Source organism: Phascolarctos cinereus, unplaced genomic scaffold (assembly GCF_003287225.1).
Source record: "Phascolarctos cinereus isolate Bilbo 61053 unplaced genomic scaffold, phaCin_HiC Scaffold_1;HRSCAF=81, whole genome shotgun sequence".
Lineage (NCBI taxonomy): Eukaryota > Metazoa > Chordata > Mammalia > Diprotodontia > Phascolarctidae > Phascolarctos > Phascolarctos cinereus.
This window is the reverse complement of record NW_027555514.1, coordinates 95,930,930-95,952,849: the sequence shown is the minus strand read 5'-3', so window position 1 is coordinate 95,952,849 and position 21,920 is coordinate 95,930,930. Positions and strand designations below refer to the sequence as shown.

Here is a 21,920-nt window from a genome sequence, read left to right as displayed (position 1 = left end):
ACCTTGATATAGAAGGTAGTTCTTGAACTGCGCCTTGGAGAAACAGTGGGATTTTGCGAGATGGAGATAGGCAAGGGGCATATTCAGAGCATGGGAGATATCCAATTTCGGGGCACGGGAGTGGAGAATAAAGTATGATGAATGAGAAAAAAAAACAGAGAAGACCAGATTATTTGGATCCTATAATATAGCAAGGGCGTAATTAAAACGAAGCTGGAAAGAAGTTGCAGGAGGTTGTATAGGGCTTTAAGAGATCAAAAGAACATTTTATATGTGATTCTAGAATAATAGGGAGCCACTTGAGGTTATTATTTTTACTTTTAATATATTTTATTTATTTCATTAAATAGCTCCCAATTAGAGGTTAAAAACTTTACATTCAATTAAAAAAATGAATTTCAAATTCTCTCCCTCTTGACCTTCCCTACTCCTTGAGAAAGGAATTTGATATCAATTATAAATGTGAAGTCCCTTATAGTATTGCTGTTAACTATGTACAATGTTCTCCTGGTTCTGCTCATTTAATTTTTCATGAGTTCATGTAAGTCTTCCTAGTTTTTTTTTCTGAAGCCATCCTGCTGATCATTTCTTATAGCATGATAATATTCCATTACAATCATATGCCCCAACTTGTTCAGCCATTCCCTAATTGATGAACACCTCCTAGATTTCCAATTCTTTGCCACCAAAAAAGAACTATTATAAATATTTTTGTACAAATAAGTCCTTTCCCATCTTTTTTGATCTGTCTGATATGCAGTCCTGACAGTGGCATTACTAGCTCTAAGGGCATGCATTTTTATAGGACTTTGAGCAAAGTTCCAAAGTGTTCTCTAGAATGATTGTACTAGTTCACAACTCCACTAAGAGTGAATTAAAGTCCCAATTTTTCCACATCCCCTCTAGCATTTTTCATTTTCCTTTTCTGTCATGTTAGACAATTTTAGAAATATGAGTCAGTATCTCAGAGTTGTTTTAATTTGCACTTTTCTATCAGTAATGAATATTTTCCCTATAACTATTAATAGTTTGGGGCAGCTGGGTGGCACAATAGATAGAATTCCTGGCCTGGAGTCAGAAAACCTCATCATTTTCCTGGCCTCAGATATCTACTAGCAGTGTGACCCTGGTCAAGTCACTTCACCCTCTTTGCCTCAGTTCGTCATCTGTAAAATGAGTTGGTGAATGAAATGGAAAACTACTTCAGTATCTTTGCCAAGAAATGGGGTGACAAAGAGTTGGATATGGTTGAAAAATAACTGAACAACTGAATTGTTTCTTCTTCAGACAACTACCTGTTCTTAAGCTTTGACCATTTATCATCTAGGAATTGGCCCTTATTTTTATACATTTGACTCAGTTTCCTACATATTTGAGAAAATGCTGTTTAGCAGAGAAACTAACTATAATTTGCTGCAACACCTACCCCCCCGTCTCCTATTTTCCTTCTACAATTCGCTGCATTAGTTTTATTTCAATTTACTTCCCAGAATATCCTCTATGTCTTGTTTGGTCATAAACTCTTCCCCCATTCTCCCCCAATTTACTTAAAACAGACCTGCATAACTTGGCAGTAGGTAAGGGCCAAAATTAAAATAGGTTAAACTTTAGGCCACAAGTAGGTTTTGAGTGGCTCACTTTCCAATTAAAGGTATAATTAGTGGTTAAACTATTTTGCAAATTAAACATATTAAAAAAGGGAAATTTCATTAATTTCAATGATTACACTTATTACTTAGGATTTTTATTTATCATGAAATTGGTCTTCTCAGATTAGAGACAGACTGATGATTGGTTGACATGGGTTATGAGACAAACAAGAGAAAGTGTGCAGTGGCAACCCATCCATCAAGGTCATGATGGGCACAATAGTTACTAGTAGAAGGCGGGTTAAGTGGGGCATGTACAAAGTGCTTATTACATCTTTACTTTCTTTTACATCCTCTACATTTTCACAGGCCACCCAAAATCCTTTGGCAGGCTGCAAGTAGCTTGCAGGCCATGTGTTGTGCAGGCTTAATTTATAATATTACCCTTTATATCTAAATCATTTATTCATTTTGACCATATCTTGGTATATGGTGTGATAAGTTGGTCTATGCCTAGTTTCTTCCAAACTTGTTTCCAGTTTTCCCAGCAATTTTTTTCAAATCATGGGTTCTTATCCCCAAAACCCATTTCCAGGTCACCTTACTGTCTCTGGCTTGAGAGCTCTTGAAGCTGCTGCTACTGTTGTCTCCGCCACTTACTCTTACTTTTGGTATTTCACCAGCATGAGCTGCAGGTAAGCCTTCACCCCCATATCCCAAATGTATTTTTCCAAACTCCTAAATTTCTCTGGCCTGAAAGAATATCTTACCCTGCCTTGTGTTTTGGCTCCTAAATTAGATTTGAGGCATTATTTTAAAGTTGTTTGGAGGAGAATGTTGGGAGAGCTTATCTGAGTGCTTTTGTCTAATACATCATGTTGGCTCTGCCCCCCAGAAGCTCCATTTGAGTTTATTGAGGAGTACAGTGACATGGTCAGATATCCACTTAAGGAAATTCACTTTGGCAGAAGTATAGGAGATGGACTGGAGTTGAAAGAATTTTGAGGTGAAGAAATTCATCTAGGTCCCAACTAAGATGGTAATTACATATGTAAAGAGAAGGTGCTACATGTAAGACATTATGGGAGTAAAAATGGCAAGATTTGGCAACTGGTTGGAAATGTAGAATGAAGGAGAGTGAGGAGGCAAGGCTTATGGTAAGGTAATTAAATTTAGAGACTGGAAGAATGAGGGCACCTTTGACAGAAGTAATAAACCTTGGAGAATGAATAGGTTTGGAAAGAAGGAAATATTTCTCTTTTGGATATATTGAATTTCATATGTGTGAGAGAGAGAGAATGAGAGAGAGAGAGAGAGAGAATGAGAGTGGCTATAAAGCCCAACCTCTTTATGTTACATATTTACATATGAAAAAATGAGGCCAAAGAATTAGAGTGAGTGGCTTGTGATCACAGAAGAAATAATTCCTTGAGGATTCAAACTAAAGTCCCATGACTTTAAATCCATTCCTCTTTTTACCCCACCAAAAAGTCTGGAGATGGACATATAAATTACTCAACTCAACTCATGATACTTGTGCACCCTGATTTCATTGGAATGGAATATCCTTCAATGAAGCATGTCACAGGCATTATTTATCCATTATGGATGAAAGTAAATCACCTGGTAGCTCTCTGGTGAGGAGCTTGCCTATTATTAGGTAAGCACTGAAAATATTTCAGTCCTGTTGGGATTTCCAACAACTTGTGCTTATCTAGTGTAGCCTATTTCCTTAAAAACAAAACAAAAAAATTGAACATTTAGAAAAAAGATGTCATTTGTACTCAATCAAAAGGTTCAGGAGCCCATGGTTAACTCCAAATCCCAGTCAGGCATCAGAATAAGATTTTAATGAAGTATGCTTGTCAATAGGACAGCAACATTGTGTGGGGGGGCAAATAGAGACCTGAGCAGATTCCATTTACATATCTTCTTTCTTTGTGAGATCTAGTCTTATAATGTCAAATTCTATTTATCAGGTGCCACTAAATGATATTGCTTCACAGGAAAAGGTCAGTAGCACTTTGGGTGACTGAGCATCTCAGTCCTGCCTTTGTCATCTCCTTAGCATACACATTATTTCCAGTAATACTGATGGGGTATTATATTCACAGTGAAAGGGAAAAAAAATCTCATTTCCTGAAGCTTAAAAAGGGCTGCAAACGAAGAGTTCCTGGAACTGATATTTTTACTTTTTTGCATAAGCCATTATGGAGACAAAGCAAAATGGAACTCCTGTAGAGATAAACAGGCCTCTTTGGACAGAGACTGTGGATTGGATATGGAGGTTGATAATTTAAAATAATAATCTAATCATTGTTAATTCCTTTTGTATTTGCTGTGATAGCATTAATCAGGATGTACTCATGTAACATTAAAGTACTAGTCATGAGTTCCATTCTTCTGGAAGATGTTCTGCATTGGATTTCATATTGATTATCATGTCATCATTTTAAACCAAGCCAATGTGGAAAGGATTAGCCCCTATCACATGACACACAAATGAAGAAAGAAGAGGTCATTAATGGAAGTTCCAATTATTGTAGGAAAGAAATAATAGATTTTGATCAATTAGTTCCTGATGTAGAAAGCTGACTAGAGCTTGCACAGTTCTCATTGCTTAATAGGTAAATTACAATATGCAAAAATAAGATATTTAGTATCTGTCAGTTTCTATATGCTCTCTTTATATGTGTCTCTAACAATACATTGTCCAGAATGTACTTATACATATTTAACATAGTGTAGCTATTACTGAAATTACCTAAATGATTTTCTATAGTTTCACATGTAAAGTGTAAATTCCCTTAAAAAAATGTCATTTTAGAGTGACCAGATGTTCAACATTCTTATGTGTTTTAAACATGTATATTTGTCTCAGATCACTTCCAGATATAAATTTGTGATACCATGATCTGTAATTATGTCTTATTCATCTTCTCTAGGTCCCAGCAATTTAATTTAATTCAACTCAGTAAACATGTCTTAAGTATTTGCAATCAACCAGGCACTGTGCTATGAGGCACTGGAGATACAGACCAAAAAAAAAAAAAAGAAACATATTTGCATTTATTTGAGATTTAGATTATTCTTAGCATTTGTATTTGTGCAAGGTTTTTTTTTGTAGAATTCCAAAGTTTTAATTCATATTTATCTTTTCTAGGAGAATCTCTTTTCTTCCTTCCTTCCTCTCTCTCTCTCTCTCTCTCTTCTCTCTCTCTCTCTCTCTCTCTCTCTCTCTCTCTCTCTCTCTCTCTCTCTCTCTCTTTCTCTTTCCCTCCTTGCCTTTCTCCTTCCTTCCTTTTCCTTCTACCTTTCTCTACTCTGTCTCTCTCATTCCCTCCCTGAAAGTTATGTTGCATATGCTTTTAATATACATACCTCTAAACATGTTGAACTCCCCTAATCCTCATCCTTAGTAGAAAGTGAATTCTTTGAAGACAAGTTTTATTTCCTTTTCCTGTTTGTTATATCGAATTCAATTACGGGTAAGGAAAAGACTCAAATGAAAGCCACCTGAAGCAATGAGTGGATTCATAGTCTTCATTCAAATAGGACTGTCATATTTGTATGTATGTGAAAGTGTTTTGTAATTGTAAAGCAGAATACCATCATTAGATGATGAAATTAGCATTTTTCTAGTGAAAGGTCCTTGTTAAATCTGTATATAAAGGGAGGTTATTTGCATTTCATATTTTGAAATGATTTTGGGGAATTTTAGTACAAATAGGATATTGTTGTACAGCAACCTCAAATGCTGTACTCATAGAACTAGTTTAATAACACATAGCCAGGATGTGTGATATGAGCCCTAAAGATCTTTCATGCATTCCTATCCAATGTAAGGAATGGTGTCATTGTAAAATTGTCATTGCTCTTATTTATTGATTGATTGATTGATTGATTTAGATTTAGATTTAGATTTAGATTTAGATTTATCAATAATCACTTCCATATGCTTTTGAGTTTGAAATTTTTCTCCCTCTTCCTCCACACCATCCTCCCCAAGATGGCACACAATCTGATATAGGCTATACATTTACATTCCTATTAAACATGTTTTTCCATTAGTAATGTTGTAAGTAAAAATTAAAACCAATAGGAGGAACTATCAGAGAGAGGAAACAAAACTCAACAGAAGAGAAAATTATAGCAATTCAACTTCCATAATTCTTTCTTTGGATGTGGATAGAATTTTCCATCTCAAGGACTCTGGAGATGTCTTAGATCCTTGTATTGCTGGGAAGGGTTAAGTTTATCAATATTAGTCATCACCCAACATGGCTATTATTGTGTACAACGTTCTCTTGGTTCTGCTCACTGCACTCAGCATCAGACCATACAAGTCCTTCCAGGTTTTTTTGAAGTCAGCGTGTTCATCATTTATTATAGCACAAGAGTATTCCATTACATTCATATACCACAGCTTGCTCAGCCTTTCCCCAATTGATGGGCATCCTCCAATTTCCAATTCTTTGCTGAGGATAGATTTCTAGTCACCATATCCCATTATCTCTTTATACTATACCAACTAGCTAAATTATCCAGTTCAGTTTTTAAAAAGCATTTATAAGCCATCTCTGTACGTGACACTGTGATAGAAATGGGATAAAAAGACAAAAGCAAAACAGTCTCTGCTCTCAAGCTTGTATGCTACTTTGAGAGGGTATGCATAGAGTATGGGTTGATTGTGCCAAAACACTTGGCCCATACTTTGTTCACATCTTTGCTACCATTGAACATAAGTAATAAATAAACATATACAGAATAACATTAATAATTCTAATTAATAAACCAATAAATAAATAATAAAATTATAATATATAATAATCAACATGCACATAAGTACTTAAAAGTTGTATCCAAAGTAATACAAGATAATTTATGAATAGTGTAATATTTCTTCAAACCAATTCCTCTCTCAAATATTTTAAATCAACATTAATGTTAATTGATTGCCATTTTGTAGTTGTTATTAACTGATATGAAGAAGGCATCTAGCTGAACTGTTACTTCCACCATGATATCTTCCTTGATGGGTAATACAGAGAAGTAAGCTCATTATCCTTCCAGTATATATCTTCTTCTGTCTTTGACCTCAGGTATCTTAGTTTATTTCCTTCAAAATGGTATTTTGATGCCCCATGCTAAATAATAACAGGAGTCGGTAAGACTCAGGATCTCTAAATTGCTCTGAGATTCTGAAAGAAACTGATTTTAAGAAATCTACAAGATAATGGAATTAAATATGGATTTCAGAAGGATAAATTTGAAAGCCCTCTCATTTCCATGTGATTCTTATTTAGGTATTGCTATGAATTTTATTTTTCTACAAAGTTTTTAGTGTTAGATCTTGTGGAATCACTCCCTTATTCTTTCATTTTTGTCAATAAGAGTGCATTCAAATTGCAAAGTATTATCAATATTTGTCCAAAGGGTAGTTGATTCAACCTCTTAGTAGCTAATTCTTCTCTGTAAGTTTATATTTTTATTTTTTCTGATACCTTCAAAGAAATCAGGGGACCATGACACCCCTCTATTTGACTATTCAGATGAAAGGTAACTAAAGCACAACATAGGTTATTTCTCTCTGAGTCATATAAGTCATATAACATGAATGTATCATTATGAAGAAACTCAAAATATTATACATACTATTTCACAACTGACTCAATAACTTTATAGAAGTACATTTATAGCTAGTTTAATGATACCTAGAATATACTATTGTGCTTATCCTAATATTTAGAAAATGGATATTGTATTTTCAATAAGAACAATTAATCCTTTTGGGAAATTAGCTGGTTATGACATGACCATTAGCATTAAGTTCCACAGCAAGCTTAAGATCAGAGGCGTGTGGGACTCAGGAAGGCCTCTGCAAAATTTGAGCTCCTTAAGAGCATGGACTGTATCCTTCCTCACCACCTCCAGCCGTTTCTTGTATACCCAGCACTTCACACAATGCCAGTACATTGTAGGTATTTGATACATGCTTACTGACTGATTGAACAACAACCTTGATGATGGTGGCTCCTAATTATAGATTAATCAGTCACATTATCTCCAATCCCAGAAATATTCATTGTTGTCTACAATATAAAAAGTACAGTACAATAAGGACACAAAGACAAACATGAAACAGTCCCTGTCCATTCTAATAGAGGATGATGCAACATGTATGCAACTAAATTCAAAGTAATTTTCAGAGGAACAGAGTGCTAATAACTGGAGGGATGAAGAAAAACCACATACAGAGAAGTTCATGAACTATGTGCCTCACAGAATCACCCGTTTGAAGGGAACAAAAAGGGCAATAACCTCATTGTATATCTAAATAGGTTTCTCTAACAAGTGGTCATCTAGCCTTGAAGACTTTATGAGAAGGAACCCATGACTTCTTTACACTTTCTGCTCCACTTTTGAATAACTGATGCTTAGGAAGTATTTTCTTTCCCCTAACATCAATATTAAATCTGTCTCTCTGTCATTCATTATTCCAAGTTCTGGTTGGCCATAGGCAATCAGAACAAGTATCTTAACTTGTTTGGGTGACAGAACTTCAAGTACTTAAACATTGCCTTTCTGCATCCTATGAGTATATTCATTTTTAGCTAAACATCTCAGTTTCCTTCTAATAGTTTTCATAGGTCATGACCTTTAATCCCTTTGCATCCTTGAATTATCTTCTTCTTCATACCCTCCTTCTAAAAATTGATGCCAGAACCAATTCAGAAGAATTGCTCAATCCAAAAAAAAAAAAAAGCTCTTTTCCATTCCACTCTTTGAGACTGCACATGTCTGAGGAAGTAGAGTAAATTTTAGCCAAATCATGAAGGGAATTCATTCTTTTAGATGAATATATTTACTGATTGATATTAATGGGAGCTTGAAATTCTTTCAAATCTAAGAGTCTCCAAAGTAGTTAAAGTTGCTGATGATGGATTTGCTGTAACTCATTCTTGGTTAGGAGAACTGCAATGCCTTCATTTCTTATTTTTTTTAAATTAAAACTAAAAGCAAAGATATTTGCTTGTCATTTTCTAACAAAAGAGATAATCTTATGTTTTCCTTCATTTTTGCCTTTTCATTAAGTTGCACATTATAACTCACTGTTATAAACCATGTTTAATCACATTCTCAGGGCAGCTAGGCAGTGCAGTGGATAGAGCACCAGCTCTGAATTCAAAAGGACCTGAGTTCAAATCTGGCCTCAGACACATAACACTTGCTGGCTGTGTGACCTTGGGCAAGTCACTTAACCCCATTGCTTAGCCAAAAAAAAATCACATTCTCAATATGATATTCATTTTCATTATAAAACCTGCAAAAGAAAAATCAAATTCCCGAGAATAACTTTTTGGAGAACAGAGTCATTGACATTGGTTACTAAAAAAAAACAAAAAAAATGCAGTGATAGTACAATTCTATCCTGAAAACTTTTTTTTTTTCACTTTAAATTAAATAAACATTCTGACTTTGGAAAAATAGGAGAACAAAGTGTATATCTTGAATTTTTAAAGTTTCTCCTCCCTGATGATGACATTTAAGTCAGTCAACCACCACATTCATACAACTATGAATTAATGTAATTGTCCAGTTAGGCATGAATCAAATAATTTGACACTGGAATTCGATGGTGCTCAGAGATTTACCAAATGGACAAATTAGTCTTCAATGACTACTTTCAACAATGGGAGTATGGCCTTTAAATGGTAACGAGTTGGGTTGAATTCAAGCCAGTGACCTAGAAGTGAAAGGTCCTAAAGCCCATTACTAAAATCTGCTGAGCCATCTAATTGTGCCCAGGGAATCCTTCTAGAATTGCTGACTATAGAATGTCAGAAACTAGTCAGAGATGACAGTGTTACCAGTGAGTGCAAAATGTGTTTTTCAGGTTCCTGGAGATAATGGGCACATTTATGTTTCTCATCTTCAATTGCTGTCATCTCAGCAGTCTTATCTAGTCTTCTGCATTCCCTGTTGTCTTGTAGAACTGCTTTTTCTGTCAGAGTTTGCTCTTTCATACAATAAACATTTACATAGAGACTTGTCACAGTAGCAAACTTTTAAAATTCATTTAGAAAATTCACCTTCATGTTGCATTGGGATTGACTTTTTATTCCCAAAATAAAACTCCAGAAGGGATAATGCTGTCAGCTGGTTTCTTAAATACTGACCTTCTTTTACATGTGGCCAACTGACACTTTCGAAAGTTATATAAACATCTAATTAATATTATTAATTGCAAGTGCTTTCTTTCAAAAATGGCAAGTGGGCCCCCAATTCGGAAATGGAAGACACACATAATTTTTAACCTGTTTGTGAGAAAAGGAAAAAAAAGGAAGGGGAGACTGAAAAAGAGCGTTTCTTTTTGGATAATGGATGAATGGAAAATAAGAACTGGATTTCATCTTACTCACAAAACCATAGAGCTGGAAAAGATCTCAGAAGCTATTTTGTCTCACCTACATCTGAATAATAATACCCTTTTCTATATACTAAACAGTCATCATTACTTAAAAATCTCAGACATAAGAAGAATCTGTTATTTTTTCCAGACTCTTCTTTCAATATAGGACAACACATTTTTTTCCCCTTTATATCAAGCTGAAATATCTCTTTGCACTTCTGTTCTTCACTCTTAGTTCTAATATCCAGGGCCAACCAGAAAGAGTTTAATTTTTCTTTAATGAGAAATTCTTCAGATACTTGAATACAATCATTATTTCCTTCCCACATCTTTGCTTCTCCAGGCTAACATCTTTGGTTCTTTTAATTAATACTCATGTATAGTATGATCTCAAGGCCCTTTATCACTCTGCCTCAATTTGGAGTACTTTACAACTTCTCAATGTCCTTATTTAAGGCTGGTTATCTTGCCAAATTAACTGGTTCTCTTTAATTCATTCTTTTCCCATCAAGTATCTGGCCCTTACCAACCTGACCTGTACTTAATACTGTATCCTAGCAAATAAATGATGGGACAAGTGACTTGCTCTGCGAATTACACGCATGAAAACATTCAAAATGATTTATAAAGCTTTTTATTATTTGTAAAGCCTTGTGCTATGTATAAAGGGAGATGCAAAATTTTCCTAAGAAATATGCTTGCCCCCATGAAACTTAGACTATATTGAAAGGATAAGAGACAATCACAAATAACCCTGAAGGCGTTGTAGCATAACGTATAAAGAGTGGTTTTGGAACCAGGAAAATCCTGTCTTTGATACCAATGACCTGGAACTTCTCATTTTTCTAAGTCACCATCTAAGATAGTGTTCTGTGGGGGTAGTAGCATTCTGGATTGGTTGAAGGACTACGTTCACTTTAGAGGTTCCTATACTTTTGAAGTCACAGGATCAATTCCAGTCCCTTTCTCTGTCACATGATAAGTGCTTTTCAGGAGGGGGTTATTCACTGTAGTTATCAAGGAAACCTTCACAGTTTGACAGAATTATGCAGTATTGGGGCTAGAGAAACCTTAGTATAAAACCCCATTCACTTTAAAGATGAGGAAAATGATGCCCATGGAAGTAACTTTGGCCAAGGAAAAACTTGCCCATTTGCTAAGGATATAGCTTTGCAGTGGGCATTACTGAGGCCACAAAAATTCAACATGTTAAGTACATTTAAAAAATGAAGGGCATTTCAGGCATTTGGGTGACCTTGAAAAATGGCAGGAACAGTTTCATTGTTAGTTTTGTAGAACAAGTTCCTAGCACAGTTCCTGTACCTAAACGTCCTTAATAACTGCATTCATTAAATTGCATCTGAGACAGCATGTAATAAATAGAGTTCTGGACTTGGGATTGGTGCTGGACTTAGAGCTAGGAAGACAGAGATTTAGATTATGCCTCACATATACCAACTGTGTGATCCTGGGAGTGTCACTTAACCTCTGATAATTCCTTTCCTTGTTGGTCAAATGAAGAGTCTGGATTCAGTGACAACTCTTGCAGTTCTAAATTTATGATGCTATGAAGAGAATTTAAGGTTTGTCTATGGCACATTATGGAAAGCTTTGAATGATAGACAAACTATTTTATATTTCCCAGTTTGTCCTAAGAAGCAAGCAAAAATTTTTGAGCAGTCTAGTGGTGATATCAGATATACCTGAGAGTTTGTAATCCAAGAATTATGCAGTTGGTCCAGCCTTGGATGTTAAAAGTGGGCCAGGCATAATTTATACATTTTTCTCATCTCTACATTAAATAGCTCCTAATTCAAGCAGAATGCAGAAAAAAGGTCCTTTTTTTTGATATACTACATGTTTCAGTGTTGTTTATAAAGCAGGGACTAATTTGCAGATAGACTTTTTTTTCTATGCCTTTTGTACTGTCAGTAAAAGATATATCAGAACTGTTGGGTTTTGTGAAGAAAGGCCATCAGTTCTTTAGTGAGATAATTGTGGATTTCACACTGAAGAAGCAGGGCCAGTAACTGGTAATTTTTTTTTACCCAATGCTCTGTAAGCTAATGTTGTCATGCCATTTCATCCTTTGGTTCAGTGTGTTACTCAGGATATTGAATGCTATTTTAGAGGAGTTAGTAGGAGAATATGAATCAGTTATACAATTTGAACATGTAAGATCATCAGTCTTGGGATCTTGACTTTATCTTTTTTGTTAGCACTAAAGATGCAAAAGTTAATGTTGCTTGTGCCAAATATTTGTTCAGCAAACAAAATGGGTAAAACTCTTACTTGGTATCACTGGTATGGTCACCTTCTGGTAAAGAATTTATAGTAAGCCTTCTCAAAATTTGCTTTAATAATTCAATGACAAATAATTTCGTCCCTGGTGATGTCTATTTTTGCCATTGTAGATTGTCAGTGTTCTATTACCTCTGAAGACTGTTTAATGAGGTATTCTGGTTTAAAATAAAAACAATGCTTGCACTAGGAACTAAGCCTCATTTCCTTATAACCAACATATAATCCATTAGTGGTTTTGTACTAAAGGTTTGTTTTCTTTTTAAGTGACAGCAATTAGTTCCCCCACACCCTAATAATTGCAGAATCTAAATAGTAGACAATTTCTATATGGGATGAGTAGTATGAAAATGAATAAATCACATGATCCTAACCCGTACAATTTAAAAGAAGTATCTCAGAGAAACATTTGCACTGTATTATAAAGTCATTCCTGGTAGTTGAATTGAGGATAATTCAGTTTTCAGGAGTGGCCTAGTGTAAGCAAAGCAGTGACATTGTTGAGATCAGATTGCTTGCATTTCGAAGTCCCTACCAATTGCAAAATAGAGAGAATTGACTAAATCATCTGTGTTATTAAACAGTAAACATTAAAATAATAAAAATTATAAAATAAAAAAATCATAAGTTTCTATAAGATATTTGAAGACTACTAGCTGTACCTTTCACTTACTAGAGTAGAAATATTGTTTCAATTTTTATTTCCTAAAGTGAATACTGAAGAATATGTATGATGAGAAGCCATGATACTCAGTCAAAAGTTTAAAATTGGTCCCTTTTTTAAATAGTGTAGTCTACTGGCAAGACAGTTGTTTTGGATCTGAGTTCTAGCTCTGCCTTTGATACTTTCCAGCTGTAGGATACTTGGGAAGTCACTTAACCTCTCAGAGCCTCAGTTTCTACTGAGGGGGAGTAATAATAAAAGCACTTAACTCATAGGATTTTTGTGAGGATCAAATGAGATAATGTTATGTATGTTACTTGAAAATAGTACATAAATATTTGCAATTATGATTATTATTTAAAACAAAATAAATTCCCTCATTTTTCTTAAAAATATGTATATATGTATGTATATGCACATACATACATATATAATTCTATAGTTCCATAAAAATTAAACATTCAGAAACATTTCTGGTGATTTGGACGTAGACTCCCCAACTCCAACTTACCATCCTGGCACAAAACTCAAAGGCAAAGTTGCTTACAATCAGGAAGTTTCTATGAGATGGCCTCTCTCACAGTGACTGAACCTTCTCCCATCTCATAGTAGGCTATCATTGTCACTATGATAATGATAGTGGTGGCAGTAATAGCAACTCACATTTGAATATCCCATATGATTTACAATGCATTTTCTATCCACTACCTCATGATAACCTTGTGAAATGGGTGCTATTATAGTATATCCATGTTATAAGGAAAGTGAGGCTCAGAACAGTTCAGTAACTTGTGCAGCATGACCTGGTTAGTAAGCATCTGCCTTTCTCCTGGGATATCATTGTGATACCTGTTATCTTCTATTTGTGCATGCAATGAAACATAGTCCAGAAGGAAGCTCCCATTATCTATCACTGGTGCCTGAACTGTTGATAAGACAGTTGTAGCTTAACTGCTCCATCAAATATCCTGTACAAGGCTCAGGCCACAGGGATGTCAGCAACTGGATAGAATTCAAGAGGGATTTTCCTTCCCTGTTGGTGCCTAAAATTATTTGGTTTGATGTAGTAGATAGAGCAATGAACTGGGAATCAGAAAGATCTGAGTTCATATCCTGCCTCAGATGTTTACTAGCTATGTGATCTTCAACAACTTATTTAACCACTCAGTCTCCATTTCTTCCTGTGACAGTAGCAAATAGTAACTACCTCAGAGGGAGCCATTGCACAACATGGGTGAGGATAGAAACAAAGTTTGTGGCACTCAACTATTTTTCACATGACTCTCTATGCCCGTTTAACCCACTTTGCTCCTTCTTTCTTAGATTGGGAGATGACCATTTTAACTTTAAATTCAAAAGCTATTTTTTTTTTGCAGGAAGTCAGTTGTAAGGTCACATACCAGACAGCCTCCATTCTATTCTTATAAACAAAGAAGTAAAAAAAGCTAAAACACACTGAAATAAAAATTTTTTGAACAAACAAATTGTAGGACATCTGCTTAAATAAGTACCCTGTTGATTCTTTGTTCCATAACATTCCCCTATGCATTCTCAAGAAAATTCATTAATTGATACCCATAGAGATAACCTAAATAATCCAGGAAATTGAATTATTAAATTGAGTTCTTTGTTCTTTTTACATTGCATTAAAGATTATTGGTGAGACATCTATATATTATTTTGAAATATGTATTATATAATCACTTTTAAGCTTCAGAGCAACATTTTTTCTTATAAATACTACAATTATTTGCAATATTTTAAAGATTAGATCAGAAAGCATAAGTAACTTGCCTACATTCTTCCAGTTAGCAAACATAAGAAGTGGTATTTGAATCCAGACAGGTCTTCCAAACTGCAAGTCCAAAGACTACAGAATGTTATTTTTAAAATATTTAATTAAAATTGTATTTAAAAATGGTTCTAGTTATATGAAATTAAATTTCTATTTCCTAGAAAACTCACTTATCCATAACCTATCATTTATCAGTGTTGCCTGGCAACTGAGGCACTCTTATAACACAGTTTTATTATTAATGATTTTTTAAAATTTCATCAATTTAGCATACTTACTAAAAAAATCTCCAGCTTAAAAAAATTGTCCACAGATAGTATTTAGCATTATAAATTAAAAAGCTAAATCAGCTCTCTTCATATAGTACATATATCTCATAGGATGAGTAAACCACTATTGAAAAGTTGTATTGTCACTATTCAATGAATATTATTGATATTCCCTTGTTTTCCTATGAAATAGACTCAATTAGAGATCTTTATTTTTTCTACATGAAACGTCATTTTTCCAATAAATTCTAAGCTCATTATAGTTACAGAAGAGGAGGCAACATCAGCAGATATATCTGAACTTGTAAGATATGCTGGACCTATTGTGAACTAACATTTAGTCAATTAATAGAAGCCTTGATAACACTGCTTGTTTTCTCTTGTGCTGACAAATCAATATCCTGAACAGAAAGAAGCCACAAAGTCTCAACATGTGAAAATAAATGCTTTAGCTGTTCCTCTGACGTTGGATATACAAGGTCTGGGCAAGTGTGATAACCTCGTGGAAGGGCTGCTTTATTGGGCAATGTCTTGATGAGAGGGCACAAATAAAATTGTACAATGTTTTCAGAGCCAATAAAACAAAATAAGGGAGGCATCCTCTGAAGAGGATTTTTCTGTTCAATGCTTTCCTTTCTGAGATCCAGCAAAAGTACTTTCATGTCATGTTTAGGATTCACAATTATGATTTTAAAATTTTGTCCTTCTTCCTTTCCTTTCAATACTTCTCTGAATTATCTTTCTTCTCTCCCTTCCTTCTCTTTTCTTTTTTCTCTTTTGCTTTTCCAACTTTCCATCTTTTATTCTTCTTTTCTAACCTCCTCCATTATGCTTCCCCATCTAATCTTTCTTTCTTTCAAGTAAATAAATTCTATAGTCTGCACATTCACTCAATTGTGAATATTAGACATGACACATTTTTAGCTCTGATTATAAAAAAAAAATAAATGAATATATTAAGTGTGATTCTGAAGGAAAGGGAAAAAAATAGGAACAATATTAAAATGAAGAATATGTCCTCAAAATATTAGACAGAAAGAAATGATAGTTTTGCTTGGATGATGATGGAAAATTTTAGTGTGACCCACAGTTAAAAAATTTGTTAGTATGTAAAATCTTAGGGGCTTATTTCAATATCAAGTTCAGTAAAATATTATATTTGATAAGTAAGATATTTTAAAAAATAATCAGACACAACATAATCTGGGCAATTGATTACCTACTTTTAGTCACTATTTTAACATGTTGATTTTTTATAGCATTGGGATTTTTTGTTCTTCTAAAACAAAACAAAATTAGAAAAAGGAACAACCTATTCTAAAAGTTGTCAAAATGATTTTTTTAAGTATATCAACGGATGTGATGTTTCCACCCCCAACCCCACTAGGGTTACAATGAAAGCACTGATAGAGACTAAAATCTTCCATGCTATATTGGATAATCTATATAAATTTATGTGGCCTTGAATAATATACCACTATTCAATAATATTTATAATAATCTTAATCTTATAATTATATAATTTATAAGAATCTTAATAATAATCTTAATTCATAAAATCATGGACCTAAAGCATTGGAAGAAGCTATTTTTCCATCCCTGAATGATCTCTTCCCTCCTAACACATTCTCAAGAAGTAGTCATCCAGACCAAACTTGTAGACTTCTATGGAGAGGAAACCTTCTGTCACCCAAAAAGTTAATTCCAATTTTGGACAACTCTTATTGTTAGTCACATTATCCTTCAGTCCAACCTATATTGGCCTCTGTGTGTATTCCACTCATTGCCTTTAGGAATCAAAAGCAGAAAGACATCTAATCCCTCTTCCATGTTTTAACTCTTCAAACACATGAAAATTATAATCAACCTTCAACTTTCCGTTTTTGCCAATTCCTTCAGTTATTACCTTTTGTGGCATGGCCTCAAGAGTTTTTCTATCACAATTGCTGTCTTCTGGATGATAATAACAATGATGATGATGACACATAGACATTTTTGGCTGTAAGAATTCAATTATAGAGAAAACAGTCTGAAATATCATATAATCAAAATATATTAGAATTTAGAAAGTTTTATTTTTTATATTCAAACATGGGCATGCCCATTGTCATGGTAATCTGTTACCCTTCAGAAAAAAAATCAAATAATATTATATCACGAAGACTTATGGCATGGAAGCTGAAAAGTCTTTGAGTTTCCCCACCCCACTTCCTTCCTCAGAGTTCTTCCCCACGCCCTGCTCTATTACAGGAAAAGACAATGTCATTAGAAAAGCATCAACATACTCTCTCTGAACTAGCTGTGTTTTTGGTACCTACCTTTCATGACTTGGAGTTGATAATTAAATATATTGTTTTGAAAGTTCTGGACTTCCAGTGACAAGATGGTAGAGTAACAAAGGAACGCACTGACCCCCTCCCAAATTCCCCTCCAAACGACTAGAAATCCACCTCAGAATTGATCTAGGAACAGGGAAACAGCTCACTGGCATGGGAGGAAAGGCCCCAAAAGAATTCCTAGAAGAGCTTCAAAAGGATTTTTAAAAGCAAATTAGAGAAATTTGGGGAAATTCTGGGAAAAAATGAGAATAATGCAAAAGAATCATGAAAAAAGGTTCAATAGCATGGAAGAAGATATACAAAAATTTACCAAGAGGAAGGGGGACTTCCTAAAAAATAGAATTGGCAAAATAGAAAAGCCAGTACAAAAGCTCACTGAAGAAAATAATTCCTTAAAAATTAGAATCAAACAAGTGGAAATTAATGACTCTATAAGATATAAAGATATGATAAAACAAAACCAAAAAAGTAAAACAATAAAATAGAAGAAAATATGAAATTTCTTATTGGAAAAACAACTGACCTAGAAAATAGATCCAGGAGAGATAGTGTAAGAATTATTAGACTGTCTGAAAGCCATGATCAAACAAACAAACAAAAAAGCCTAGAGAGCACCTTTCAAGAAATTATTAAAGACAACTGCCCTGATATATTAGAACCAGAGGGCAAAATAGAAATTGAAAGAATTCGTCTATCACTGCCTGAAAGAAGTCCCAAAATGAATACTCCCCCATTAACTTAATAGCCAAATTCCAGAGCTCATAGATCAAGGAGAAAGTATTACAAGTAGCCAAAAAGAAATACTTCAAATATTGTGGAGTTATGCAGGATTTGGCAGCTTCCATATTAAAGAACTGAAGGGCTTGGAATAGGATATACCAGAAGGCAAAGGAGTTAGGCTTACAACCAAGAATCACCTACCCAACAAAACTAAAGATAGTCTTTCAGGGAAAAATATGGGCATTTAATGAAATAGAGGATTTTCAGGCATTTCTCATTAAAAGACCACAGCTGAATAAAAAAATTGACCTCCAAATAGAAGATTCAGGAGAAACATAAAAAAAAATATTAAAAAAGAAACAAACAAGAAAGAGAAAACATAAATTCAAAAAGGTAAAACTTTATGTTTCTTTGTAGCAAGATAATATTTGTAACACTTAAAAACTTTATTCCTAGAAGAGCAATCAGGGGTATATATTGACAGAGGGTGTGGAAATAAGGTGACTGTGATAGGATGGTACCCCCCCCCAAAAAAAAATAAAGGGGTAAGAAAGAAAAAAAGGAGAAGGAGGAGGAGATTTAATGGGATAGATTATCCCACATAAAAGAGATATGAAAAAGCTGTTATAGTGAAGGGGAAGATGAGGGGCGGAGACATGACGTACAAAGCTACAACCTTACTCTCATCAAAATTGGCTCAAAGACAGAATAAAATACACACTCAGTTGGATATAGAAATCTATCTTACCCTATAAGGAAGTGAAAAAAGGATGGGGATAATGAAAAGGTGGAAGGGGGAACTGATAAAAGGCAGGGTATATTAGGGAAGGTGGTGATCAGAAGGAAAACCTTTGTGAGGGGGGGGAAGGGTAGGGGGACAGGAGAAGGAGGAGGATAACCAAGCAAAAAAAAACAGTGTGGAGGGAAATACAGTTAGTTATCATAGCTATAAATGTGAATGGGGTGAACTTATCCGTAGAACAGAAGTGAATAGCAGGATGGATTAAAGACCAGAATCCTACAATACATTGTTTACAAGAAACAGATTTGAAGCAGAGAGACACACACAGGGTAAAGGTAAGGGGCTGGTGCAGAATCTATTATGCTTCATTTGAAGCAAAGAAAGCAGGGGCAGCAATCATGATCTCAGACAAAGCAAAAGTAAAAATAGATCTAATTAAAGGAAATGAAGAAGGAAACTATATCTTGATGAAATGTACCATAGATAATGATATCATATCAATACTAAACATATATGCACCAAATTGTAAAGCATCTATATTTTGGAAGGTAAGTTGAATGAGTTACAGGAGAAAATAGGTAATAAAACTATACTGGTAGGGTACCACAAATTTCCCATCTCAGAACTAGATAAATCCAACCAAAAAATAAACAAGAAGGAAGTTAAGGAGGTGAGCAAAATTCTTGAAAAGTTGGATATGACAGATGTCTGGAGAAAACTGAATGGGAATAGAAAGGAATATATGTTTTCTTTTCTCAGCAGTACATGTCATCTATAGAAAAACTGGCCATATATTAGGACATAAAAACCTTAACCAAATACAGAAAAGAAGAAATAGTAAACATCCTTTTCAGATCATAATGAAATAAAAATTACATTCAATAATGAGCAACAGAGAGATTAAAATAAATTGGAAATCAAATAATCTAATCCTAAAAATACAAGTGGGTCAAAGGACAAATCATAGAAACAATTGCTAATACCATTAAAGAAAATGACAATACAGTATACCAAAATGTATGGAATGCAGCCAAAGTGGTAATTAGGAGAAAATTTATATCAGTAATTGCTTACATCAATAAAATAGAGAAAAAGGAGATGAATGAATCAGGCATGCAACTAAAAAAGAAAAAAAAAACTAGAAAAAGAACTAATTAAAAATACCCAAATAACAACAAATTGGAAATCCTGAAAATCAAAGGAGGGATTAATAAAATTAAAAGTAAGGAAACTATTGAACTAATAAAGAAACTAGAAGCTGGTTTTATGTAAAAAAACATTAAAATATATAAACCATTGGTTAATTTGATTAAAAAAGAAAAGAAGAAAACCAAATTACTATTATCAAAAATGAAAGGGGTAAACTCACCACCAATGAAGAGGAAAATGAGACAATTGTTGGGAGCTATTTTGCCCACTTATGTGATAATAAATTTGACAATCTGAATGAAATGGATGAATAGCTACAAAATATAAGTTATCTAGATTAACAGAAAAATTAAATACTTTAAAAATCCAATATTAGAAAGGGAATTTAAACAAATCATCAATGAAATTCTTAAGAAAAAGTCCCCAGAACCAGACGGATTCACAAGTGAGTTCTACCAAACATTTAAAGAACAATTATTCCCTATGCTATGTAAACTCTTTGAAAAAAAAATAGGTGAAGAGGTATTCCTACGAAATTCCTTTTATGACACAAATATGGTACTTATTCCATCAATTGGGGAATGGCTAAAAAGCTGTGGTATATGATTGTAATGCATAATGAAGTGAACAGAATCAGGAGAATATTGTACATAGTAACAGCAATATTGCTCTATGAAGAACTGTGAATGGCTTAGCTATTCTCAGCAATATAATGATCCAATAAAATCCCAAAGTACCAATGACGGAGCATATGATCTGCTAGCAGATATAGAACTGATATTGATTGAATACAGACTGAAGCATGCTATTTTTTACTTCATTTTATTTTTTTCCTTTTATTCAAGTCTTCTTGTACAAAATGAGTAATATGGAAATGCTTTATTAATTGTACATATCCTATATGTGATTGTTTACCATCTCAGGGAGGGAGGAGGGGAGGGAGGGATGGATGGATCAAATTTGGAACTCAAAACTTTAAATTAAAATGTTCAGAAAATTGAAAAAATAGAAAGTTCCAGTGATTTCTAAGATGCAAGGATTTTTTAAATGATCAAGAGATAATACATCCTGACAACAATAGACTTATTAACTCTATTAATTATGTTAAAATTAACTCAGAAGTATGATTTGTATGGAAAACTGACAGTATGTGTAACCTGAGAATTAATTACAGAAATAGTTTGAACAGATATTTTTTTCTGAAACTAAGAAAAAGTATGCATTGCTGGCTATCATTATAGATTGGCATGGGGAGTAGTTAGCCTGTCATGACCTCTTGATGCAACAGGGACTTTCTGTTTCCCTTTCCAAACTTCTCAAGGGCTCCTGTGATGTGTATTTGACTGTGGGCTTATCACCTGCTTTTTTAGGTCAGAGGTTTTTAAGCTTTTTGCATGTGTCATGGATCCACATGGAAGACTTGAATCCTATGTACCTCTTCAAAGGATGTTTTTAAATATGTAAAATTAGACATATAGGATTACAAAGAAACCAAATATATTAAAATACTTATAAAAATGTTGTTTAAAAGTTTATAGATCCCCTCCTAGGTATATAGCATTTCTCTTCCTCTGAGTTTCATGAACATATCATACCCATTTAATGCTGTTTCTCCTCAGTATTAGCATTACTGCTGTGGTAGAGTGACATTCCATTACCAAATTACTCTCTGACCCTCTCACCTGGTGGTGTCACCAGCATCAGTGACTAATGTGGCACTAATGGTTGTTCTTATCTTTCTGCCTCAAGACAAACAAACCCAATACAGTGAGACATCAAATCAAATTGTTGTAATTTCTTACTTCTTTCCCCTTCCTCTTCCCTTCCCCCCTCCGCTTCTCCTTTCACATATACTCATTAAGTATCTATTATACATGAGGTTTGGGCGAGGAGGTACAGAAAGTCAAAACAAAAAAAAAACAAGCAGTCTTCATCTTCA

General features: G+C 34.1%; 1 long non-coding RNA gene across 1 annotated transcript in view; it reads right to left on the bottom strand.

Annotated features, from left to right (window-relative positions):
- LOC110216264 (uncharacterized) overlaps positions 1-21,920 on the bottom strand; it is a 30,586-nt gene that overhangs the window by 1,215 nt on the left and 7,451 nt on the right. The gene's annotated exons all lie outside the window — the stretch shown is intronic.